Source organism: Oncorhynchus keta, chromosome 33 (assembly GCF_023373465.1).
Source record: "Oncorhynchus keta strain PuntledgeMale-10-30-2019 chromosome 33, Oket_V2, whole genome shotgun sequence".
In the NCBI taxonomy this organism is placed as follows: domain Eukaryota; kingdom Metazoa; phylum Chordata; class Actinopteri; order Salmoniformes; family Salmonidae; genus Oncorhynchus; species Oncorhynchus keta.
In genome coordinates this window covers 4905814-4929620 of record NC_068453.1, presented here as the reverse complement: position 1 = coordinate 4929620, position 23807 = coordinate 4905814, and the positions used below count along the sequence as shown (strand labels likewise).

The 23807-nt window shown below is 43.7% G+C and overlaps 1 long non-coding RNA gene across 1 annotated transcript; it reads right to left on the bottom strand.

Annotated features, from left to right (window-relative positions):
• Positions 1-3728: 3728 nt before the first annotated feature.
• Positions 3729-10207, bottom strand: LOC118366082 (uncharacterized). Its single transcript, XR_004821872.2, has 2 exons — positions 10043-10207; positions 3729-4448 (listed from the first exon to the last, which is right to left on the bottom strand). It is a non-coding gene; the product is annotated as an uncharacterized LOC118366082 (long non-coding RNA).
• Between the last annotated feature and the right edge of the window lie 13600 nt (positions 10208-23807).

The window sequence follows — 23807 nt, the reverse complement described above, 5'->3', positions numbered from 1 at the left end:
TTGTGGCGGGAGAGGTTTTTTTTAAAATTATTTTCTCATGGGTTTTCTGCACTGTTTATCAGGCAAATATACTTGTATGGAGTCCAGACTGCAGCAGTAACTTTTGCCTTGTATTTGTATTCCTTCCGTGCAGCTTTTGTTGTGAAATGTGACGATTTTGTATTTCATGTTTAAAGTGCCTAGTTAGCTGTCGTTCATTTTGTTCATTTTGTTACTTGCCCGGGCATGTCAAAAATGGTGTTGTTGCTCCATTAGTATGCTTCAGGTATAATGGTAAGAAATATTTTGCACTCATTAGCAAATGATTAGTGTATGTATTGGTGTACAACATTTATAAAATGTGATGTCTTTTGAAAATATGAACATGTACATTTTGTACAATGTATTTTTTGTTGATATACGCTTACTACTGAGTTTGCTCAGAGCGCGATGAGGAGAGGAAAAACATACTTGTAAGGAGTCCAGACTGCAGCAGTAACTTTTGCCTTGTATTTGTATCCATTCCATGCAGCCATTTAAAAGAGCGACAACCGGCTGAATTGTGTCCAGAGCCTCGTCTTCTACCTACACCTTCCCAGAACACAATGTAGAAAGGTGCCGGTACAGAACCGGTACAGAACCGGTACAGAACCGGTTACATGTATACCGTGTTCTATGCTTTTCAATGCTACTTTTTACAGATTTAACTAGCTACAGAAGCAGATGCAAACATGTCTTTCTACAAATTAGAAGAGCTTGACCTGCTCTTACTACTCAGGAGGAGAAATCAAAAAACAAGGGAGAAAATGAAATGTCCGTCCACTGAACACTACGAGAGGGCAGTGTGACCATATCCAGGTAAGAGATGCTAAATGCACGTGACTATACTGTGCATATGGTGTGAAAATTATAACAATTCTATGTCTCACATAAAAGTGATCTAGCATCCCAGTAAGAGGATAATAAGGGCCTATGTACAAAGCCTATGTCCAAAGTTCCTGTTCAATACTAATAGAAACGCTCATTTTATTCAAAGGTTCTTCTGGCCTTGATGTGCACAACAACCTCAAGGACTACTTTCCTCACACCACCTGTTCCAGTGTCTTTCCATTATACTGCTATATCACAGTGGCACCCTCCAGTAAATGTTCATGTTGGTGTGGTTTGGAAAATATGTTCCCTACCTCTGGGTGATGACTGTTTATATGTCATGTTGTGAGCTTGACACTTGGTTTTTGCTGTTTGGATTTTGCTGTTTTTCTAGTTCACACTTAACATTTCACAGTAAAGGGTAAAGTGCCAATGTCAGTATGCATTGGTGGGGATATTTAAGACCAACCGAAAGCTAGTTTTAGTGGTAACATGGTTGGTTATGTTATGGATTTTGACAACGGAAGCACAGCCAACTTTTTTTATTCTAATTTAGTTCAATTTTATTTTTAAAAAACCAAGCATAGCCTCCCCTCCTTTCAATAAAGGCATTTTGTTGTCCTGCCCAATGCATTCGCCAAGTAGTCAAGACTATCAATAAAGGGTTTGGCTTGTGAGACCGCTTGTAAATAAATCTTAATCACCAAAGCTTTAATCAAAGATCAAGTTTGGCAGCAGCAAAACAGTGAGAGAACATCCCCTTTTTTATCTATGTGGGCCCTCCATACTTAACTGGCAGACCGCGGACCTATTTAATTTTTTTTCAACCCCTAGTATCATATAAACACACATACAGTAAGACATGGAAGAATGCATAAAATTGTAGGAAATGAGATTATAACAGCAACAACAAAGAAATTCTGCCTCATGCAAAATGTGCAGAATTGAGGGAAATGAGCTTAAAATCTACAACATTTTCTCTCTGCCAACAAGAGACATGTGAACAGTTTGGGGTCGCATGGGTTGCGAGGTGGGGGTTTGTTACTATCCATCTAGACCTTGGCCTCCTCGGAAATGTGTGTGACCCGGACCTTCTCAAATAGTACTCGATTACCCCTGATGTAGGCTATTACATTATTTTTTTGGCCAGCTCCTGTTATTATATAACCTTATTATTACCAGCTAGTTTGATTTGAATGATGCAGCAACAACACCTTGACGGCTTTTCGGGCCTCCTGCGCCGGTTCCTAGAGGGAAGTGGACTGCGTGATGCAGAGGCTCTCCTCGCAGGGGGATTTTTATCACTACCGCTGAGCTGATAGATACTGCCTTTACAGTCGCCGAATCATCCCCCAGGCGGGTGCTACATTTCAGTCGTGGACGATCCAGCCTGATCTACGGAGGAGGAGGTGTGAACATCGAAGACGACGAGGTGCCGTGGCCATCAGATGTCTTTCCCTGCCTGGCTGTACCATCAATGCTCCCTCCGCTCAAGATACTACCTCTCTGAACTGCCTATTATCTTAAGCTGTGGAAGATCATCGCTCAATAACTGGCAGATCTTCCTACATTTCTTTTGTTAAAGTGTTTTCATGTTTGTTTTGTTTTTAAAGCAACTTTGAGACTCAACCTGTAATGAAAGGCACTGTATAAAATACTATTATGATTTTGGAAGTGTGTAAACACTCCTCCATATAGGATATGTGCCCATCATGAGATAGATGAGATAATCTGGTGACACTCCTATTTTGAAACATTTAAGTTATTTTCCTGTAACAATTGCTTTTTTTCTATTTCCTTTGTTAAAAATGAGGCTACCCTTTACCCTACCATAACAAAAGCTGCTTCAACAGCAATGCGTCTGGTGTATTTCTTATGCTGGTCATGCATTAGCCAAGTGACCTATACGTAAGATGTTTCTAAATTGTACTCATAAAGCTTTTGCTGACGTGCTTTTGCATGATTCACAATTCACATGGGCCTACCTGCAGTGCATGCTCCTTCCGGCTTGTATCATTCCCATTTCCAAAGGGCACCTCTTGTCTGGTTACCAAAGATGAGCTCCTCCAAACATATTTGACTTATTCAGTCCTCTAATGCAGTATCAACGGTAGGCCGAGCCTGTATCTTGCTTCTTGAGAACGTACCTCACGTATGCAATGCAATTTACGGGAGCATAGTATTTTTTTATTTGAGGAGAAGTGCGATGAGTGAAAAGACCTATAGTCATTGAAGCTAATTACAACAATGTAAACATATTGAGCACACTGGATGTTTTGTTTTTACTGTTGCTCTCACTCATTACTGTGGCCTATGCTATTTAATAAACTGTAGTATCAATCCACAATGAACTAGGACAGAATAGTCCATGCCTCCAGCCAAATTGTACTCGATGGCAATGCAAAGACCGTCAATAACCTACAGGACATGAGACAAATGCATGCAATATGAAGTCATATGGAACACCTTGATTGACCAGTGAGTGGCCAAGCCCTCTTCACAACTACAATTTGTTTATGTATCAAAACCCAGGCCTATTGCGCTCATTGTGGTCCTTCTGTGGCTCAGTTGGTAGAGCATGGCGCTTGTAACGCCAGCGTAGTGGGTTCGATCCCCGGGACCACCCATACGTAGAATGTATGCACACATTACTGTAAGTCGCTTTGGATAAAAGCGTCAGCTAAATGGCATATATTATTATTATATTATAATAACGGTTGTGAAAATAGCAAAAATATAGACAATAAGGACAGACCCCGAAGACATTAACCTCATCTAAATAGCTCATGTACAAAGCGGTAACATTTGATTGAGTGACCGATTTAAGAACAGTCATATTTTCTGCCACAAGCACAAATAACCAGACAAAGACATTTGCCGACCTTTTGCAAAATATGCATTTTCTTCCCAGGTGATAATCGCGAGAAGAAATATCAGGAGAACAACATAGTACAATGTCAAATACAGGGTGCCAATAAGACGACTGTGCTCTGAGAAGTGTGATTAAAGGGGAAATAAGAGAGAAAACACAAAGCAAAAACAGTACATTACCCAATACCTAACATGTGAATGAGAGAATAGCAATGCCAAAAAACATGCAACCCCTAGTAAATGACCCACCAATTTTTGGGGTGACATGGAGGGCTCTGTCTCACTCAAGAGAGGATGGAGCTGACACTGTACTGATCTAATGACCTTGTGAAAGTACACAAGCGGATTTCACATGTTCTAACTAGGTCTACTAAACATAATATCAGAAACACACACACATACACTGTACAAAAGGACAAGAGTATATACTGTATCTGGCATATAGGTGTCTGTCTGACAATGTTTCACGTAATCACAAAGCCAACCCAGTTGTCGGACAATCAGCTGCATCAGCACTCCTTGGCTCCTTCGCCTTTTTCAGATAGCGAACATGCCAGTTCCAAATGGTTCTCCATTTTTCTTTGCTATCAGTGTTCAAATCCTGTGATATCTCCCTCCAGCTGTTATCTTGTCCGGAATACAACGACATCAAGGATAGAAGAGGTTGTGGTATCATCTCACCTCCTCGTACAGATGCTCCTCAAGGCTGGACAGAGATATAATTGTGCCTAGAAAATGTTGAAATGAAAGCACAAGAAAAGGACACTTGGAAGTAGAATAGCAAGTAGTAGCAAAGCAATTTTTCTAAATTTGCGTCATCTTCTAATGTTAAATAATACACATTGGCTGCTAAGTCAATTAGTCAATAAGTCAATATTATATGACTGTTTCCTCTTGTTTAAGTTTATTGTGATTGTAATAATGTTTGCTTTCGATGATAATTATTAGGTGAAGATCTTTAGCTACAATGGTATCTTCAACCTAGCATAGCTTTTTTTTTACTATGCAGTGCAAGCTAGCTTGACTTGCTACCAAGTTGAGGAAAAAGTAACATATACTGAACAAAAATATAAATGCAGCATGTAAAGTGTTGGTCTCATGTTTCATGAGCTGAAATAAAAGATCCCAGACATTTTCCATATGGACAAAAAGCAAATTTCTCTGAAATTCTGTGCACAAATTTGTATACATCCCTGTTAGTGAGCATTTCTCTTTTGCCAAGATAATCCATCCACCTGACAGGTGTGGCACATCAAGAAGCTGATTAAACAGCATGATCATTACTTAGGTGCACCTTGTGCTGGGGACAATAAAAGGCCACTCTAAAATGTACAGTTTTGTCACACAACACAATGCCACCGACATGTCAAGTTTTGAGGGCACATGCAATTGGCATGCTGACTGCAGGAATGTCTATCAGAGCTGTTTCCAGAGAACTGAATGTTCATAAGTCCAACTGGTTTCACAACCGCAGACCACGTGTAACCACGCCTTCTTCACCTGCGGGGGGAGAGCACACACCCGGACAGCTGACTTTAATAATGGGAATTAATGCGAATTGATGGGAAATTATGTAAAATTATGTTAAATATATCACTAGCCACTTTAAACAATGCTACCGAATATAATGTTTACATAGCCTACATTATTCATCTCATATGTATACGTATATACTGTACTCTATATCATCTACTGCATCTTTATGTAATACATGTATCACTAGCCACTTTAACTATGCCACTTTGTTTACATACTCATCTCATATGTATATACTGTACTCGATACCATCTACTGTATCTTGCCTATGCCACTCTGTACCATCACTCATTCATATATCTTTATGTACATATTCTTTATCCCCTTACACTTGTGTGTATAAGACAGTAGTTTTGGAATTGTTAGTTAGATTACTTGTTGGTTATTACTGCATTGTCGGAACTAGAAGCACAAGCATTTCGCTACACTCGCATTAAGATCTGCTAACCATGTGTATGTGACAAATACAATTTGATTTGATTTGATTCTGATGAAACTGTGGAGTATTTCTGTCTGTCATAAAGTCCTTTTGTGGGGGAAAAGAAATGTAATTCTGGTTGGTTGGGCTCCCCAGTGGCTGAGCCTGGCTGTAAGGGGTGCGTACTGGCGGCAGAGAAGTCAGACGCAGGAGAGCAAAAACTGTGTTTCCAACGGCGCAGTTTAACAATAAAAACCCACCGCAAACCAGAACAATCAATAAATGGGTACAGAACCCGATGCACACCAGACATAACACCGAACATCGCCCGAACAAGGAGAGGGACAGACTTCTGAGGAAGTCGTGACACTGGCTCTCCACTGGGTAGGCCTGGCTCTCCACTGGGTAGGACTGGTTCTCCACTGGGTAGGCCTGGCTCTCCACTGGGTTGGTCTGGCTCTCCACTGATTAGGCCTGGCTCTCCACTGGGTAGGGCTGGCTCTCCACTGGGTAGGACTGGCTCTCCACTGGGTAGGGCTGGCTCTCCACTGGGTAGGACTGACTCTCCACTGGGTAGGCCTGGCTCTCCACTGGGTTGGACTGGCTCTCCACTGGGTAGGCCTGGCTCTCCACTGGGTAGTGCTGGCTCTCCACTGGGTAGGCCTGGCTCTCCACTGGGTAGGACTGGTTCTCCACTGGGTAGGCCTGGCTCTCCACTGGGTTGGTCTGGCTCTCCACTGGGTAGGCCTGGCTCTCCACTGGGTAGGGCTGGCTCTCCACTGGGTAGGACTGGCTCTCCACTGGGTAGGGCTGGCTCTCCACTGGGTAGGACTGACTCTCCACTGGGTAGGCCTGGCTCTCCACTGGGTAGGCCTGGCTCTCCACTGGGTAGCACTGGCTCTCCAGTGGGTTGAGCTGGCTCTCCACTGGGTAGGCCTGGCTCTCCACTGGGTAGGACTGGCTCTCCAGTGGGTTGACCTGGCTCTCCACTGGGTAGGGATGGCTCTCCACTGGGTAGGCCTGGCTCTCCACTGGGTAGGGCTGGCTCTCCAGTGGGTTGACCTGGCTCTCCACTGGGTTGACCTGGCTCTCCACTGGGTTGGGCTGGCTCTCCACTGGGTAGGGCTGGCTCTCCAGTGGGTTGACCTGGCTCTCCACTGGGTTGGGCTGGCTCTCCACTGGGTAGGCCTGGCTCTCCGGTGGGTTGACCTGGCTCCCAAGTGGGTGGGCCAATGCCTTCCCAAGCCCACACATGGCCACGCCCAGTCATGTGAAAACCATAGATTAGGGCCTTATTTCAATTGACTGATTCCTTTATATGAACTGGAACTGAGTACAATTTTCAGTATATTTATCATGTCTTGAATGAAAAGTTCATATTTTGTAGTCTCCCAAAAGAAATGTGATTTCTGACAAGACAGGCTCTCCTCTATCTTGCATTACAAACACTACACTCTGTTCAGTAGCTGGGCAAGACTCTGTGAAGATGAAGTACGGCGGAATGAAATATGTCACAATGTAAACAGGGCATTACAAGGAGCCATTGGAGCGTTGCAATGCTATTTCTTTGTGTCAAAAAACGACATTGCAACACTATGGTATGCTCCGTACCTTCTGTCTCAGTAGTGTGTGGATTTACTTTAAGCCTGTGTGAGTGTTAGTTTGTGCATATGCGTGTGTGTTTGTGTACATGTGTATGTGCTCATGCGAGTTTGTGTGTGTGTGTGTGTGTGTGTGTGTGTGTGTGTGTGTGTGTGTGTGTGTGTGTGTGTGTGTGTGTGTGTGTGTGTGTGTGTGTGTGTGTGTGTGTGTGTGTGTGTGTGTGTGTGTGTGTGTGTGTGTGTGTGTGTGTGTGTGTGTGTGTGTGTGTGTGTGTGTACATCTTTACAGGCCTCAGTACTTGTGTGTGTGTGTGTGTGTGTATGTCAGTAGCTCCCCGTGTGGAATTACATGGGCCCATTGTGTCCCAACAACACTCCCAGCCACAGATGGTGTGTTGCTGTTTCCACAGCCAAGTAGCAGGCTGTATAATGGGACCTGACTCTAGTGTAGTTTCCACAACCAGGTAGGCTTCTCGCTCTATTGCAACAGCCAAAGAACTTGATGTCTGGAAGATACTGTATCTGGCTCTATTGTAGTTTCCACAGCCAACTCCCTGGCTCCATTGTAGTTTCCACAGCCAACTCCCTGGCTCCATTGTAGTTTCCAAAGCCAAATCCCTAGCTCTATTGTAGTTTTCACAGCCTACTCCCTGGTTCTATTGTAGTTTCCACAGCCAACTCCCTGGCTCTATTGTAGTTTCCACAGCCAAATCCCTGGCTCTATTGTAGTTACCACAGCCAAATCCCTGGCTCTATTGTAGTTACCACAGCCAAATCCCTGGCTCTATTGTAGTTTCCACAGCCAAATCCCTGGCTCTATTGTAGTTTCCACAGCCAACTCTTTGGCTCTATTGTAGTTTCCACAGCCAAACCCTGGCTCTATTGTAGTTTCCACAGCCAAACCCTGGCTCTATTGTAGTTTCCACAGCCAAATCCCTGGCTCTATTGTAGTTTCCACAGCCAAATCCCTGACTCTATTGTAGTTTCCACAGCCAACTAACTGGCTCTATTGTATTTTCCACAGCCAAATCCCTGGCTCTATTGTAGTTCCACAGCCAAATCCCTAGCTCTATTGTAGTTTCCACAGCCAAATCCCTAGCTCTTTTGTAGTTTACACAGCCGACTCCCTAGCTCTATTTTAGATTCCACAGCCAAATCCCTGGCTCTATTGTATTTTCTACAGCCAACTCCCTGGCTCTATTGTAGTTTCCACAGCCAACTCCCTGGCTCTATTGTAGTTTCCACAGCCAAATCCCTGGCTCTATTGTATTTACCACAGCCAAATCCCTGGCTCTATTGTAGTTTCCACAGCCAACTCCCTGGTTCTATTGTAGTTTCCACAGCCAAGTCCCTGGCTCTACTGTAGTTTCCACAGCCAAATCCCTGGCTCTATTGTAGTTTCCACAGCCAACTCTTTGGCTCTATTGTAGTTGCCACAGCCAAACCCTGGCTCTATTGTAGTTTCCACAGCCAAACCCTGGCTCTATTGTAGTTTCCACAGCCAAATCCCTGACTCTATTGTAGTTTCCACAGCCAACTAACTGGCTCTATTGTAGTTTCCACAGCCAAATCCCTGACTCTATTGTAGTTTCCACAGCCAACTAACTGGCTCTATTGTATTTTCCACAGCCAAATCCCTAGCTCTTTTGTAGTTTCCACAGCCGACTCCCTAGCTCTATTTTAAATTCCACAGCCAAATCCCTGGCTCTATTGTAGTCTCTCCACAGCCAAATCCCTGGCTCTATTGTAGTTTCCACAGCCAACTCCCTGGCTCTATTGTAGTTTCCACAGCCAAATTCCTAGCTCTACTGTAGTTCCACAGCCAACTCCCTGGCTCTATTTTAGATTCCACAGCGACATCCTTGGCACTCATGTAGTTTCCACAGCCAGGTACGTTCCTGACTCTATTGCAGTGGCTTGTGCATAGTCAGGCCTTCTACTGAGATTAAGGATGAATGATTCCACAACAGGCACATTTGGGACAGCTAAGCTTTCTGAACCAAGCGTTTCCAAACCGTAATGGAAATGTTCAGGTAAAACAGACTGCAACATTTCAAAACCTTTCAGAAACATTACACTTATCAAAAGAGCCACCGGTATAACTATGATTGATTAAGTTTGCTTTGATTGAAACCCTGGAGCCTGCAACACCTGATTGGGTAATATGGATCAGACCAAGGAAAGTTACATGAAGGTACAAGGAGTACGTGCCGCAGGACCCTATTGATCCCAGTCAAAACCATCCTCACACTCCGCTCTGCTCACTCTGCTTTACAGAGCAATCCACACACACTTCCAGTTATATAGTGCCTCTGGTCTGCCAGTCTTCCAACTCTCCTAAACTACAATAGAGACACAAAGCCTGAGGTCTTAAAGTCGTTTGGGAAACAGAAACTAAGAGACTGCCACATATTAGAGAGTGTTTGATATGAACACTAATCTGTGAAGAAAGCCATCTGGTGTAGTGATGAGTAGCATCATGATCTTTGACATACAGTATCATCAATACTCAGTTTGCTCTGCATTTCAGGAGTGTGATTATATGATTATGATTAAGTTGTGTTGTGATTTGTGGAACCATCTTGTAGTGAGAAGATTCACATAAAAAAACGTAAGATACAATACAATACAGGGATTTACCTATATATGTGCTTTTAGTACACCTTCAGGTCTCAAAGTATCACCTTACGAGAGAGACAGAAGGAGAGAGAGAGAGTGGGATTAACTCGGTATTGTTGTTGCGTGGCTGTGTAAACTCAAAACAAACCTCAGGCATGAGGATTCCCACACTCTTAGGGCTGAACAGGGTTTCTTTGTCTCCTTTCTCATCCTTTCTTCTTCAGTCGGGTCCTCTACCCTTCTACACCTCCCTCTGTTTCCTGGAGCAGTTCAGAATTGCACCACCACCAGCAGAGAACAAACACACACAGACATTATTCTTATTCTTTGAACCACACACGCACGCACACACACACACGCACGCACGCACGCACGCACGCACGCACGCACGCACGCACGCACGCACGCACACACACACACACACACACACACACACACACACACACACACACACACACACACACACACACACACACACAATGATCTTTCTGGAGGTTTTATTGACACGATGGTGACAGGAAGAGGGCTGAGACAGACATTCTATTACAATACGTATCACTGTGTGTGTGTGTGTGTGTGTGTGTGTGTGTGTGTGTGTGTGTGTGTGTGTGTGTGTGTGTGTGTGTGTGTGTGTGTGTGTGTGTGTGTGTGTGTGAGAGAGAGAGAGAGAGAGGGGGGGGAGAGATAGCTGAGATAACACCCCCATCTCTCTGTCATGGTTTAAACCATTTATTTCTAGGTGGCTACACAAATTGTCTCTCTGTCCACGACGCTGTCCACTCAGTAGGGCTGAATTTTGGCCCCAGCTGAGCCCCTTTAAATGCATAGATTTTCATTTGTGCTTGCTCATTTTGTCCGTTTGTTTGACATGTGCCCTTGATAAAATGATCCTTTATTCCAATGCATTAGATTTATCTGTTGATTTATCATTGTTTGCTCTTGTCAGTTAGCTGTTTAGAGGGCTCACTGCTCATTGCTCGCGGGTACTGGTATTCTCCGTGGCCAGAAGAAATAGACCATTGATTTAGCTTTATTATTTTCTATCAATATTTGTTTTCTTTCCTGGATCAGCTGATGATGGTCGCCAATATCCCTAGACAACTAGCCTACAGCTAGCTAGACACCAATATCCCTAGACAACTAGCCTACAGCTAGCTAGACACCAATATCCCTAGACAACTAGCCTACAGCTAGCTAAACACCAATATCCCTAGACAACTAGCCTACAGCTAGCTAGACACCAATATCTCTAGACAACTAGCCTACAGCTAGCTAGACACCAATATCCCTAGACAACTAGCCTACAGCTAGCTAGACACCAATATCCCTAGACAACTAGCCTACAGCTAGCTAGACACCAATATCCCTAGACAACTAGCCTACAGCTAGCTAGACACCAATATCCCTAGACAACGAGCCTACAGCTAGCTAGACACCAATATCCCTAGACAACGAGCCGACAGCTAGCTAGACACCAATATCCCTAGACAACTAGCCTACAGCTAGCTAGACACCAATATCCCTAGACAACTAGCCTACAGCTAGACACCAATCTGCATCCAACCCATCCAACATTGACCGTAAGGCCTATAGTTGACTCTTTCAGTTAGACGCATTTGATTTTGCAATGGCATAGGCCTAACATTATTTTGGGTTTGTGTGCCCGTGAGAACTCTTTTCACAGCCAAACATAATTCCATTTTATGTAGGCATAGTTACAACTTACATTTTCAGAGTTCTCCAAGATCCGTGAATCGTACAGGGCTTAAGTTCAATGTTCTAATTCAATTGTTAAAGGCTTAACAATGACAAATAACACTGTCATAAATGTCATTCATGTAAGGAAAGAAAGGTAGGTGTTTTATGTCACACGATCTGTGAACACTCCAAGCACTCAACTCATGAACTAGGGTGTAAACATGTTTTGATTCAACTCGTGTATTATATTGAATGTAGGCTACCTGTTCTGCGTGTGTTCATGTATGTAAAAATTGCCTCGGCTGAGAAGTAAGGCTACCGGCAGTTTAGGCCTAGTGGAGGGTAAATGCAACTAAACACAGTTTACTCCCCTTTTTCAGAAAATGCATTGAAAGTATAGGGAGCATGACTTTTTCCATCAATTTCTTTACCACCACATCACTGGCTACCGGTAGGCCTATTTGAAGTTTGTGATAATAGGCCTACACATTGTAGCCTAGTCTAGTAAATTGACCATGTGTGTTAGGGTGACCATCCAATTTTTGCCTGGAGATTTTCAGCCCTATTTCAGGTGTCCTGACTTTTCAGGTGGTAGTGTCCTCATTATGTTTGTGTTGGGAAAACAGATGAACCAAACACTCAGAAAGGGTATTTACATATCAAAAGACATTTAATGAAGCTTTTCCAGTGTTGCAGGTATGAGAAATGATCATGTGGTTGAGTAAAGAATGAGTGCATGATTACATTAACTAAAGATATGTTACTATTCCTTCATCTGTACATGCACATTCTTTAGAAATTAGATAGGATCTACATTTTTATTGAAGTTTTATTATTCTAAAATAATAAAATAAGTTATTTTCTAACTATGATTTCTATTTTCTATTTTCTAATATATGCATCTAAATTATAATATTTAGCATTTGATATAAAAAAACAATTCCTTATCATGATTTTCTGGGTTGCATGCCTGCCTACTGTTGGACTGGTGCAATCAGTAATACACAGACAGTGATATTGGTTGAACTGTGTTCTCTACAGTAGTGATAGTGAATAGTTGTCTCATTCAGAATGACTTGGCAGTGCGGGGGTTAAATTAGAGTGTTGCGTTCTTACAGATCTGTGTTCACTTCACTCATGTGACCCCATTTGCTTTGTGACGTAAATCCCTTGGCCGATCTCACCTGAAGGAATTCCAACATTTCCGGAAACCAAATATGGTCACATCCCATTGGATTCCTGCACCTGGGAGGTTGAGACACTTCCTCTGTCTTAAAGGGACAGGTGCATCCTGTGGGTTCACACTCTGACTCTTCTTTTTTTGCACTGTTGTCAAGAGAGAGATAGAGAGGATTTTGCCAGTGATGTAAAGTTTGCTAAGCAAATACCTGAAGTGGTATTGCATTACTATCATGATGACTAAACCTGTGGCAAGTAAAGAGTGTTTCTTCTCTTCCCACCAAGATACAACCTTCTATAAAACCACACTAAATACACTATAGATTATTTGAGAAGAGAAGTTCCCATACAATTCAATGGATTTTGAAATGTGTGAGAATTAGAGCAACACATTTACAAATGTCTCTTCCCAAATGAAGAGTGGGAGAGATGACTTGCTGCCACTTGATGTTTGAGTTGTATAGTATACTCTACAGGTATACTCACATTCTAAACTCAGCAAAAAAAGAAACGTCCCTTTTTCAGGACCTTGTATTTCAAAGATAATTTGTAAAAATCCAAATAAACTTCACCGATTGTAGGGTTTAAACACTGTTTCCCATGCTTTTTCAATGAACCATAAACAATTAATGAACATGTACCTGTGGAACGGTTGTTAAGACACAGCTTACAGACAGTAGGCAATTAAGGTCACAGTTATGAAAACGTAGGACACTAAAGAGGCCTTTCTACTGACTCTGAAAAACACCAAAAGAAAGATGCCCAGGGTTCCTGCTCATCTGTGTGAACGTGCCTTAGGCATGCTGCAAGGAGGCATGAGGACTGCAGATGTGACCAGGACAATATTTTGAAATGTCCGCACTGTGAAACACCTAAGACAGCGCTACAGGGAAACAGGACAGACAGCTGATCATCCTCGCAGTGGCAGACCACGTGTAACAACACCTGCACAGGATCGGTACATCCGAGCATCACACCTGCGGGACAGGTACAGGATGGCAACAACAACTGCCCAAGTTACACCACGAACGCACAATCCCTCCATCAGTGCTCAGACTGTCCGCAATAGGCTGAGAGAGGCTGGACTGAGGGCTTGTAGGCCTGTTATAATGCAGGTCCTCACCAGACATCACAGGCAACAACATCGCCTATGGGCACAAACCCACCGTCGCTGGACCAGACAGGACTGGCAAAAAGTGCTCTTCACTGACGAGTCGCGGGTTTTGTCTCACCAGGGGTGATGGTTGGATTTGCATGTATCGTCGAAGGAATGAGCGTTACACGAGGCCTGTACTCTGGAGTGGCATCAATTTGGAGGTGGAGGGTCCATAATGGTCTGGGGCATTGTGTCACAGCATCATCGGACTGAGCTTGTTGTCATCGGGGCGGCAGGGTAGCCTAGTGGTTAGAGCGTTGGACTAGTAACCGAAAGGTTGCAAGTTCAAATCCCTGGGCTGACAAGGTACAAATCTGTTGTTCTGCCCCTGAATAGGCAGTTAACCTAACCCACTGTTCCTAGGCCGTCATTGAAATTAAGAATTTGTTCTTAACTGACTTGCCTAGTAAAATTAAGGTTAAAAAAATATATATATATATATTTTTTTTAATTGCAGGCAATCTCAACGCTGTGTGTTACAGGGAAGACATCCTCCTCCCTAATCTGGTACCCTTCCTGCAGGCTCATCCTGACATGACCCTCCAGTATTTCAATGCCAGCCATACTGCTCGTTCTGTGCGTGATTTCCTGCAAGACAGGAATGTCAGTGTTCTGCCATGGCCAGCAAAGAGCCCGGATCTCACTCCCATTGAGCATGTCTGGGGCCTGTTGGATCGGAGGGTGAGGGCTAGGGCCATTCCCCACAGAAATGTCCGGGAACTTGCAGGTGCCTTGGTGGAAGAGTGGGGTAACATCTCACAGGAAGAACTGGCAAATCTGGTGCAGTCCATGAGGAGGAGATGCAGTGCAGTACTTAACGCAGCTGGTGGCCACACCAGATACAGACTGTTACCCCTTTGTTCAGGGACACATTATTCAAATTCTGTTAGTCACATGTCTATGGAACTTGTTCAGTTTATGTCTCAGTTGTTGAATCTTGTTATGTTCATACAAATATTTACACATGTTAAGTTTGCTGGAAATAAACGCAGTTGACAGTGAGAGGACGTTTCTTTTTTTGATTAGTTTATGTTTTGGTTCTCTATTCTGTGACTGAGAAGGGGTTGAAGGGAGTCACTTCCGGTGGAGCTGTAGAAAAGGGAGCAGAGTGTAAGTGCAATTTAACGATAAGTAGTTGTTATGTCATCGGAGAGATTGTTTTCCAGATCTGAGATGTTCATTTCTTCAGCTTGATAGTTATGATGGGTTACGAAAAGTAAACACACCAAACTGTGATCTCGGTTTTTGGGGTTTGTTCTGTAGTAATTTCATAAAAACGAGTGAACATTTTTCCAAATCAACTACATACTAGTCTCAAATCAAGTGCATACTTCTCTCTCGCATGACTCAAGGCACTCTGCAGTGCTTACCAGAGCCATAGATATACAGGCAGGTCCAAAATTATTGGCACCCTTGATGAAGATGAACAAAAAAAAAGAGTTTGTAAAATAAATAATACAAACACAACTACATTGTATGCTAAAAAAATATGTATATTATTATTATACTGATACAATTGCTCTGAGAAATAGATTTTGTTTAACAAGTAAAAAAATAAAAAATCTCTAAAAGATGAGAGTAAACATTTTGGCACATCGGTTTTCAATACCTTTCCATACCTAATTTTGTGAGGATAACGGCGCTACGCCTTTTTCTAAAATGTTTTCTGAGATTGGAGAACACAGTGGGAGGGATCTTAGACCATTCCTCCATACAGAATCTTTCCAGATTCTTGATATCCTTAGTCTGCACTTCCCCTCTTCAATTCAAATCACAGGTTCCCTTTCAGTAGGTCACTCGGTATAGGATACGATGGGGAGTCAACAACCAATCCTATTCACCTGAAGTAAACTGAAATCACGCCCAACGGGCCAATGGATAACGAGCCCGCCCTTCGAAGCCCCACGTTCCTGGTTATAATAGCGGGGCTCACATCCATTTCTTTGCTCTTCAGCTCGCCTGAAGGGAGAACGCGTCACTCAATTTACAAACTTTTCAAGTACACGAAGGCTACGAGATTCAGCTCCAACTTAGGTGTCTTGTTAGTGGGGAGAAAGTACTCGTCCCCTTAAATGTTCCAAGTTTTGGGTCTTGGGATCCGTTTTTGTGTTTTCTACAAACCCACTACTTTCTGCTCTGCTGGTGTAGCCAGCGCTTCCTTGCTTGATTAAGATGACCAGTGGTAAGAGTAAGTCCAAAAAAGCTAACCAGCCGAGTTTGAACATAAGACTGTGCCCTATGGCCTGTGGTTTCACAATGAAAATTAAAGATACTCACTAGTGCTGTCCTGTTTGCCTGGGGTGGAAACACGCTCAGGGGGCCTTGGTTCAGACCAGTTCGTTCGTGTGGCCATTTTCTCCGCCTGGGCTCAACTTCCATTGGGAGACGGGCTGACTTTTGGAAGATTGGTGGTCGGAATTGGTAGGGGAGGGGTGTCAGCAGTGTTCAGAGTCACTGATTGACTCTTGGATATCAGAACACACACTTTCTTCCCCACGTTCAGACACACAGTTGCCAAGACTGTGTCAGTCGCCAGGGCGGCACTCCTTCAGGAGATCATGTATGAGAGACTGGCAGCGTGCTCCGTCCAATGGCTGGCATGCGCAGTTTCACCATGGGGGGGAGGATGGGGAACAGGGTGTACGGTCTGCAGTTCACTGTGTGTTCTCCTCCTTTTCGTTGCATCATTATGTCATTGTTCCCCACGGTCCTTTGCGCCTGTCTTGAGAGAGGAGTTTTCCGCTCTCCTACAGAAGCAGGCTATTCAGGTGGTCCGCGTGTCAGAAGTACAGAGCAGTTGGTACTGCCGGTACATCTTAGTTCCCAAGAGCAATGGAACGTTGCGTCCCATACGGAACGTGCATGTTTTAAACAAGCACCTCAAGGTTGCAAGTTAAAAATGCTCACCCTTTGCCAGCATTTGCAATTTGTGCATCCCAGCGATTGGTTCACGTCCATAGATCTGAAGCATGCATATGTACATGTCCTATACTTCCTCCCCTCTCCCTATTGCCGCACCTTTTCTATGGTGGTGGAAGTGGCTTTGGCACTGGTGTGGTGCCAGTTGATCAGAGTATTGGCCTATCTGGACGATTGGCTGGTCGAGGGAACAGGTAGCACTCCACGCTGCCATGCTGGTTTTCCATATTCAGTCACTGGGGTTCATAATGAATCACCAGAAAAGTTGTTTGACTCTGGCTCAGCACATTCAGTTTCTGGGATTCTTCTGGACTTGGTTCTGAATCGTGCCTTTTTGTCCCAACAGAAGAGGAGGTTTGACAATGAAGCGGTGCGCGCATGCACATTACCAAGTCACATCAGGTGCCCTGTTGTTTTGGAATTGCCTGACTTTTCAGGGTCGCAAGGTAAGTGTTGTTCTTGGAACCATGGGTTCTATAGACTTGGGCCGCCATGGTCGATGTTAGGCAGCGTTTTGTCTGGGTTATCACAGCTTCTCTGTGGATTTGAGCCTTGGATTGCTTTAATGGCCGGCAGCCCCCTGAGAGCACATTATCAGGGTTTGCACAGTTTCCTGCGGGTTTGAGCCTTGGGCTGCCTTAATGGCCGGCAACGCGCCGAGTGCACATTATCAGGGTTTGCACAGTTTCCTGTGGGTTTGAGCCTTGGGCTGCCTTAATGGCCGGCAACGCGCCGAGTGCACATTATCAGGGTTTGCACAGTTTCCTGTGGGTTTGAGCCTTGGGCTGCCTTAGTGGCCGGCAACGCGCCGAGTGCACATTATCAGGGTTTGCACAGGTTCCTGTGGGTTTGAGTCTTGGGCTGCCGCGGTTCATCGACATAGGTCGATGCTATAAAGCATGTGTGTGGGCATTACCAAATCACGACAAGTGTTCTGTTGTTTTGGACATGCTGTTCCTTGTACGAGTTAAGGTAAGTATTGTTCTTGGAACCGTGAGGTTAGGGAACGTACAGTTATGAATATAACTACTGTTCTCTGAAGGAGGGAACGAGGTATAACATGTTTTGGCCCCCTGCCATCAAGGGGTTTGGGCTCGCTGAAGAGTGGCACTGGATTGAGGAAATGGGATGCGAGCTCCAGGATTATAGCTTCCGAGGGCAGGCTCGTAAGCCATTGGTCTGTTGGGTGTGATTTAAGTTTGCGTCAGGTAAATAGGATTGGTTGTTGACTCCCCATAGTACTGTATGCTATTCTTCGTTCCCTCGTTCAGGTAACAGTAGTTATATTCATAACTGTACATTTCAATGGGGTTGAAGTCCAGAGACTGAGATGGCCATCGCAAAATGGTTGCCTCTGCCAGAATGCTGAAACTTGGCAGCAAGTGGACCTTTTAGCAAGACACTAACCCCAGGCACACATAAAAATCCACAAAGAAATGGTTAATTGACCACAAAATCAACATCTGGACCTCAACCCCATTGAAAATGTACCTGAAGGAGGGAATGAAGTATAGCATACAGTACTATGGGGAGTCAACCTGACTGTAGATATGTACTGTATGGCTCTGGTGCATACCAAAGGGCACAAGGCATCACTGATTGCAAATGTCTCTGGATTGTCTGCCAAAGAAGACAGTGAATGTCTCAACCAGGGAAATAAAATTGTAGACAAACAATATCTTGGAACCTATCAAATACAGAATCTTTATGGCCACCAGTAAGTTTACCCAATGTTGTGCAATCTGTCTGCCAGTTGACGAGGTCCACCAACAGCCTTGGTAACACACACACACACAGTGATACGTATTGTAATAAAATGTCTGTCTCAGCCGTCTTCCTGTCACCATCGTGTCAATAAAACCTCCAGAAAGATCCTTGTGTGTGTGTGTATTTTTTTTTTTGTGTGTGTGTGTGTGTGTTTGTAGACTAAAGATAATGGTCTTTATATGCAAAATCTTCATGGCCAGTGGCAACACAGGGACTACATCCCAAATGGCACCCTATTGCCTATTTGTTGTACTACTTTTGACAAAGTAGTGCACGATAAAGGGAAATGGTGCCATTTGGAACCCAATGGGCCCTGGTCAAAAGTAAAGCATGAAACAGAGTTAATAGGGTGACGTTCGGAACGGAGACAGGAAGTGAGCTGCCCAGTCAGCTGCCCCGTCCAGCCTGTTCACGCTCATTACCACCTCCCAATCTCATCCAACCAGTGCTCGACTTGGACTGAAATAGGTTCCGGTACTCATTTTGGGTGCAGGTACTGTTTATATTTAGGTGCAAGAGCTCCTCAAAACCTTTGAGATAATATTCTAGAAGAGTAACAGGAGCTCAAGCAGTAGAACATTTGTGCGCCAGTAATGGTTGGTAGAGCATGGCGCTTGCAAAGCCAGGGTTGTGGGTTCAATTCCCATGGGGGACCAGTATGGGAAAAAAAGTATGGAAATGTATGCACTCACTACAGTATGTCGCTCTGTATGAGTCTAAATTGCTCAAATGTAAAAGGTAAATGTACTCAGCTCTGGTGAGCTCCTGCCAAAGTCAAGCACTGCATCCAACTCTCATTCACTCTCTCAGGGATTTATAATCGTAATGAGCTTCCGTTCTGGCCATGGGCCCAATGACTCAGTGAAAAAGACCCACATCTGATTCATCAACTTTTACTTGGAAGACAGGAAGTGTGTGTGTGTGTGTGTGTGTGTGTGTGTGTGTGTGTGTGTGTGTGTGTGTGTGTGTGTGTGTGTGTGCGTGTGCGTGTGCGCGTGCGCGTGCGCGTGCGCGTGCGTGCGTGTGTGTGCACCCCTTCACGTTTGACCATACCACACAAGATAGTAAAAATTACACACAAAACCCCTCTCAAAGTCTTGTCAACCAGCCCTACTTCATTCTACAGTACAATAGCTTTACAGGGCCTGGGTCAGCTCTGGCTTGATTTGCCTGTTGAGTAATTATCTACTAGCACTTGACAGTTTGTTCAGATCAATGCAGATTCTTGTCTTATTGAAAGAAACCCAGTTTAGCAGCCCTGCAGTCATTCCTGAGAACAATCAGAGACTATTCAGGGCTGAAGGACAAGGGCACCCTCCCTCTGTCAACATCAGGCTAAACTCAGGAGGCTCAGGAGGCCACAGCCAAACCAAGATTGTGTCCTAAATGTCACCCTTTATATTGCACCGCTTTTGACCAGGGCCTATAGGGTTCTGCTCAAAAGTAGTGCACCATGTAGGGAATAGGGTGGCATTTTGGATGCAGACCAAGGCTCTCTGTACCACTGTAGACCATATCCACTGTACTTATTCACTATACTGGTAAGAAGTCAAGGTATGCCTATGAACAGCATATAACCAATTATTACGTAGCTGTATGAGGACTGAATTGAGTAAATGTCTGCATGTATTTGCTAATATTAATGAATACAATAAGATGTCTAATGATTTACTGCAGTTTACTGATTAACACACTATTCATACGTGTAACTCAGTACTGTGCACCACCTTCCTGAGAACTCTCCTATACTGTGGAGGGTGAATCATTGTATATACTGCTTGTGATCAATAATGTAGGAATGGTGTACATTATTTAAAGCTTTAACAGGTAATCCTAACATGCGGGAACATGGATAAATAGTGTGCATTTTGTGTCAAGGAAGGGTTGCAGCAATACAGTCCTTCTATAGTAACAGATGATAAATAATCCTTAAACATTATGACTGTAAAGCATGCAGGTGTGTGTGTGTGTGTGTGTGTGTGTGTGTGTGTGTGTGTGTGTGTGTGTGTGTGTGTGTGTGTGTGTGTGTGTGTGTGTGTGTGTGTGTGTGTGTGTGTGTGTGTGTGTGTGTGTGTGTGTGTGTGTGTGTGTGTGTGGCACACGTGTACAGCCATATGCGTATCCCTGTAACTCAAGTCGAGCAGGTAAGCACGGGTAACCACACGATCTCATTCACACACAAACACACACACACAGAATAATGGGCTGTGGTATACCCTCCATCAATCAAGCAGTCTACCATGCAAATCTGATACCAGCCATGTAAACAAACAACCAGGCACTCCTCTTACTAAATTTTGAGTTTTGGTTCAGACTATACACTGCATTGGAGGCAGAGAAGTACAATAATATTTTTTTAAACAGCACACTTTATGGATGCTAAAGTTGGTGATTTTCCACACTCTAACCTACACAGAATAACTTTGGTTAGACCTGTTGGGCTACAAAAAACTCCTGTTGTGATTTGTATGTTTAAAAATAAGTTTTTAATCAATACAATGATGCACCCCTCATTTTGGTCATTTGGGGTGCTTCATTGAATTATGCTTATCTGTACTGGTAGACTGAGAGCTCTAATTGACCTTTGCATCAGCATGGCAGGCATGGCAGGCATATGTGTTGACGGCCCAGGTCAGGGGTCCTTAGCTTTGATGGTGCTTGTCTGACGGGTCAGATTGGTGGCTGCTCACTGTCTGTCTGATGAGAGCAGATAGACATCAGATATGGTTCCTTCAACTAGAGCTCCTCCAACAAAGGAGCCAATGGAGAGAATCAGAATAGCACCAGGGTACTGAACTCCACCCCCCTTAGAACAGATGTCTCTAAACCCCTCCCTTGAACTTGACTATGGATTTATCTCATCTTACATCAGAGGGGGTGGATTCACCTGTCATAACTGTAGTTCAGGTAGAGTAGAGAGAGACCTCAGAACCATAGGTAACTTCCACAATGCTGGAACGATCTGGGAGACAAGGCAAGAAGGGTCTTCTACACCATCAAAAGGAACAGAACATTTGACATAACAATTAGGATCTGGCTAAAAATACTTGACTAAGTTATAGAACCAATTGCCCTCTATGGTTGTGAGGTCTGGGGTTCGCTCACCAATTGAGACTCTGCATGCCAAATTTTGCAAAAACATACTCTGTGTACAATGGAGCAGGCCGATACCCGCTAATGATCTAAATCCAGAAAAGAGACCTTAAATTCTATAACCACCTAAAAGAAAGCGATTCCCAAACCTTCCATAACAAAGCCATCACCTACAGAGAGATTAACCTGGAGAAGAGTCCCCTAAGCAAGCTGGTCCTGCAAGCTGACACCACAGAGCCCCAGGACAGCAACAGCAACACAATCAGACCCAAACAAATGATGAAAAAACTCAAGTATAATTACTTTACACATTGGAAATGTTTAGCAAAAAAAGAGAGCAAACTAGAATGCTATTTAATCCTTAACAGAGAGTACACAGTGGCAGAATACCTGACCACTGTGACTGACCCAAATTTAAGGAAAGCTTTGACTATGTTCAGACTCAGTGAGCTTATAGCCTTGCTATTGAGAAAGGCCGCCGTAGGCAGACCTGGCTGTCAAGAGAAGTGAGGCTATGTGCACACTTCCCACAAAATGAGGTGGAAACTGAGCTGCACTTCCTAACCTCATGCCAAATGTATGACCATATTAGAGACACATATTTCCCTCAGATTACACAGATCCACAAAGAATTTGAAAACAAACCCAATTTTGATAAACTCCCATATCTACTGGGTGAAATACCACAGTGTGCGATCACAGCAGCAAGATTTGTGACCTGTTGCAACAAGAAAAGGGAAACCAGTGAAGAACAAACACCATTGTAAATACAACCCATATTTATTTTCCCTTTTGTACTTTAACCATTTGCACATCGTTACAACACTGTATAAATATAAATATGACATTTGAAATGTCTTTATTGTTTTGGAACTTCTGTGAGTGTAATGTTTACTGTTCATTTTTATTGTTTATTTCACTTTTGAAATGAATATAGAGAGAGAGAGAAAGAGAGAGAGAGAGAAAGAGAGAGAGAGAGAGAGAAAGAGAGAGAGAGAAAGAGAGAGAGAGAGAGAGAGAGAGAGAGAGAGAGAGAGAGAGAGAGAGAGAGAGAGAGAGAGAGAGAGAGAGAGAGAGAGAGAGAGAGAGAGAGAGAGAGGGGTGGAATGCAGTGTCTGGTTTCCTCTCTTTTTCCCACACTACTGCCCCATCCACTTCTTTCAAATGGATGAATGAAAAATGACAATATCTGCTCACCCACTAACTATCCACATATACACACACACACACACAATTAAAGTGGTTGACCTGGTTTCACCTTTGTCTAACTCCAAGATGTAGAAAGGTGCTCACCATTGAGTTTAGCTGCTGTAACCTGATAAAACTACAATACATACTATGACCGTACATTATTATGCATAGACATTACTTTATGAGGTGTGTAGTCAATGTACAACACATGCCATTATGCTGTGTATGTAGCCTAGTTGGTATTTGCATACTTAATTGACCTGGACAGACATTGGTTTCCCAGACAGAGAGAACATGGTGGACCCTTATTTACCTATAATTTTGATATTAAATCATGCACCTGTCTGGAGATGCAGTAGATAGAGGACTTACCTGTACAGTAGGATGATGCCTTTACCTAGTGACAGCCAAACAAAGTTAACTGAATTCCCGTTACTTAGTCGCCTCTTACCCGAGTTACTCTCAATACCTGTATAACTTCCTACCATATGTATCCCTGGTTCTATTCCAAGTCTAATCCAAGTCTTGGTTTAGACTTCGGGGCGGCAGGTAGGCTAGTGGTTAGAGCGTTGGACCATTAACTGAAAGGTTGCTGCATCTAATCCCCGAGCTGACAAGGTAAAAATCTGTCGTTCTGCCCCTGAACAAGGCAGTTAACCCACTGTTCCTGGTAGGCCGTCGTTGTAAATAAGAATTTGTTCTTAACTGACTTGCCTAGTTAAGTAAAGGTTATCGTTTAAAACAAATGTGTGCCTCTTGTATCATGTTTATATCGGAACCGTGCCAGTATTTACATCACGTCCAAGATTACGGTGTTCGAATTCTAAAGCACAAGAATGCCAATCTACCACTATTATGACGCAATATAAACACTATCCATTTCTAAGACCGGGTCTGTTCTCACAGGAAC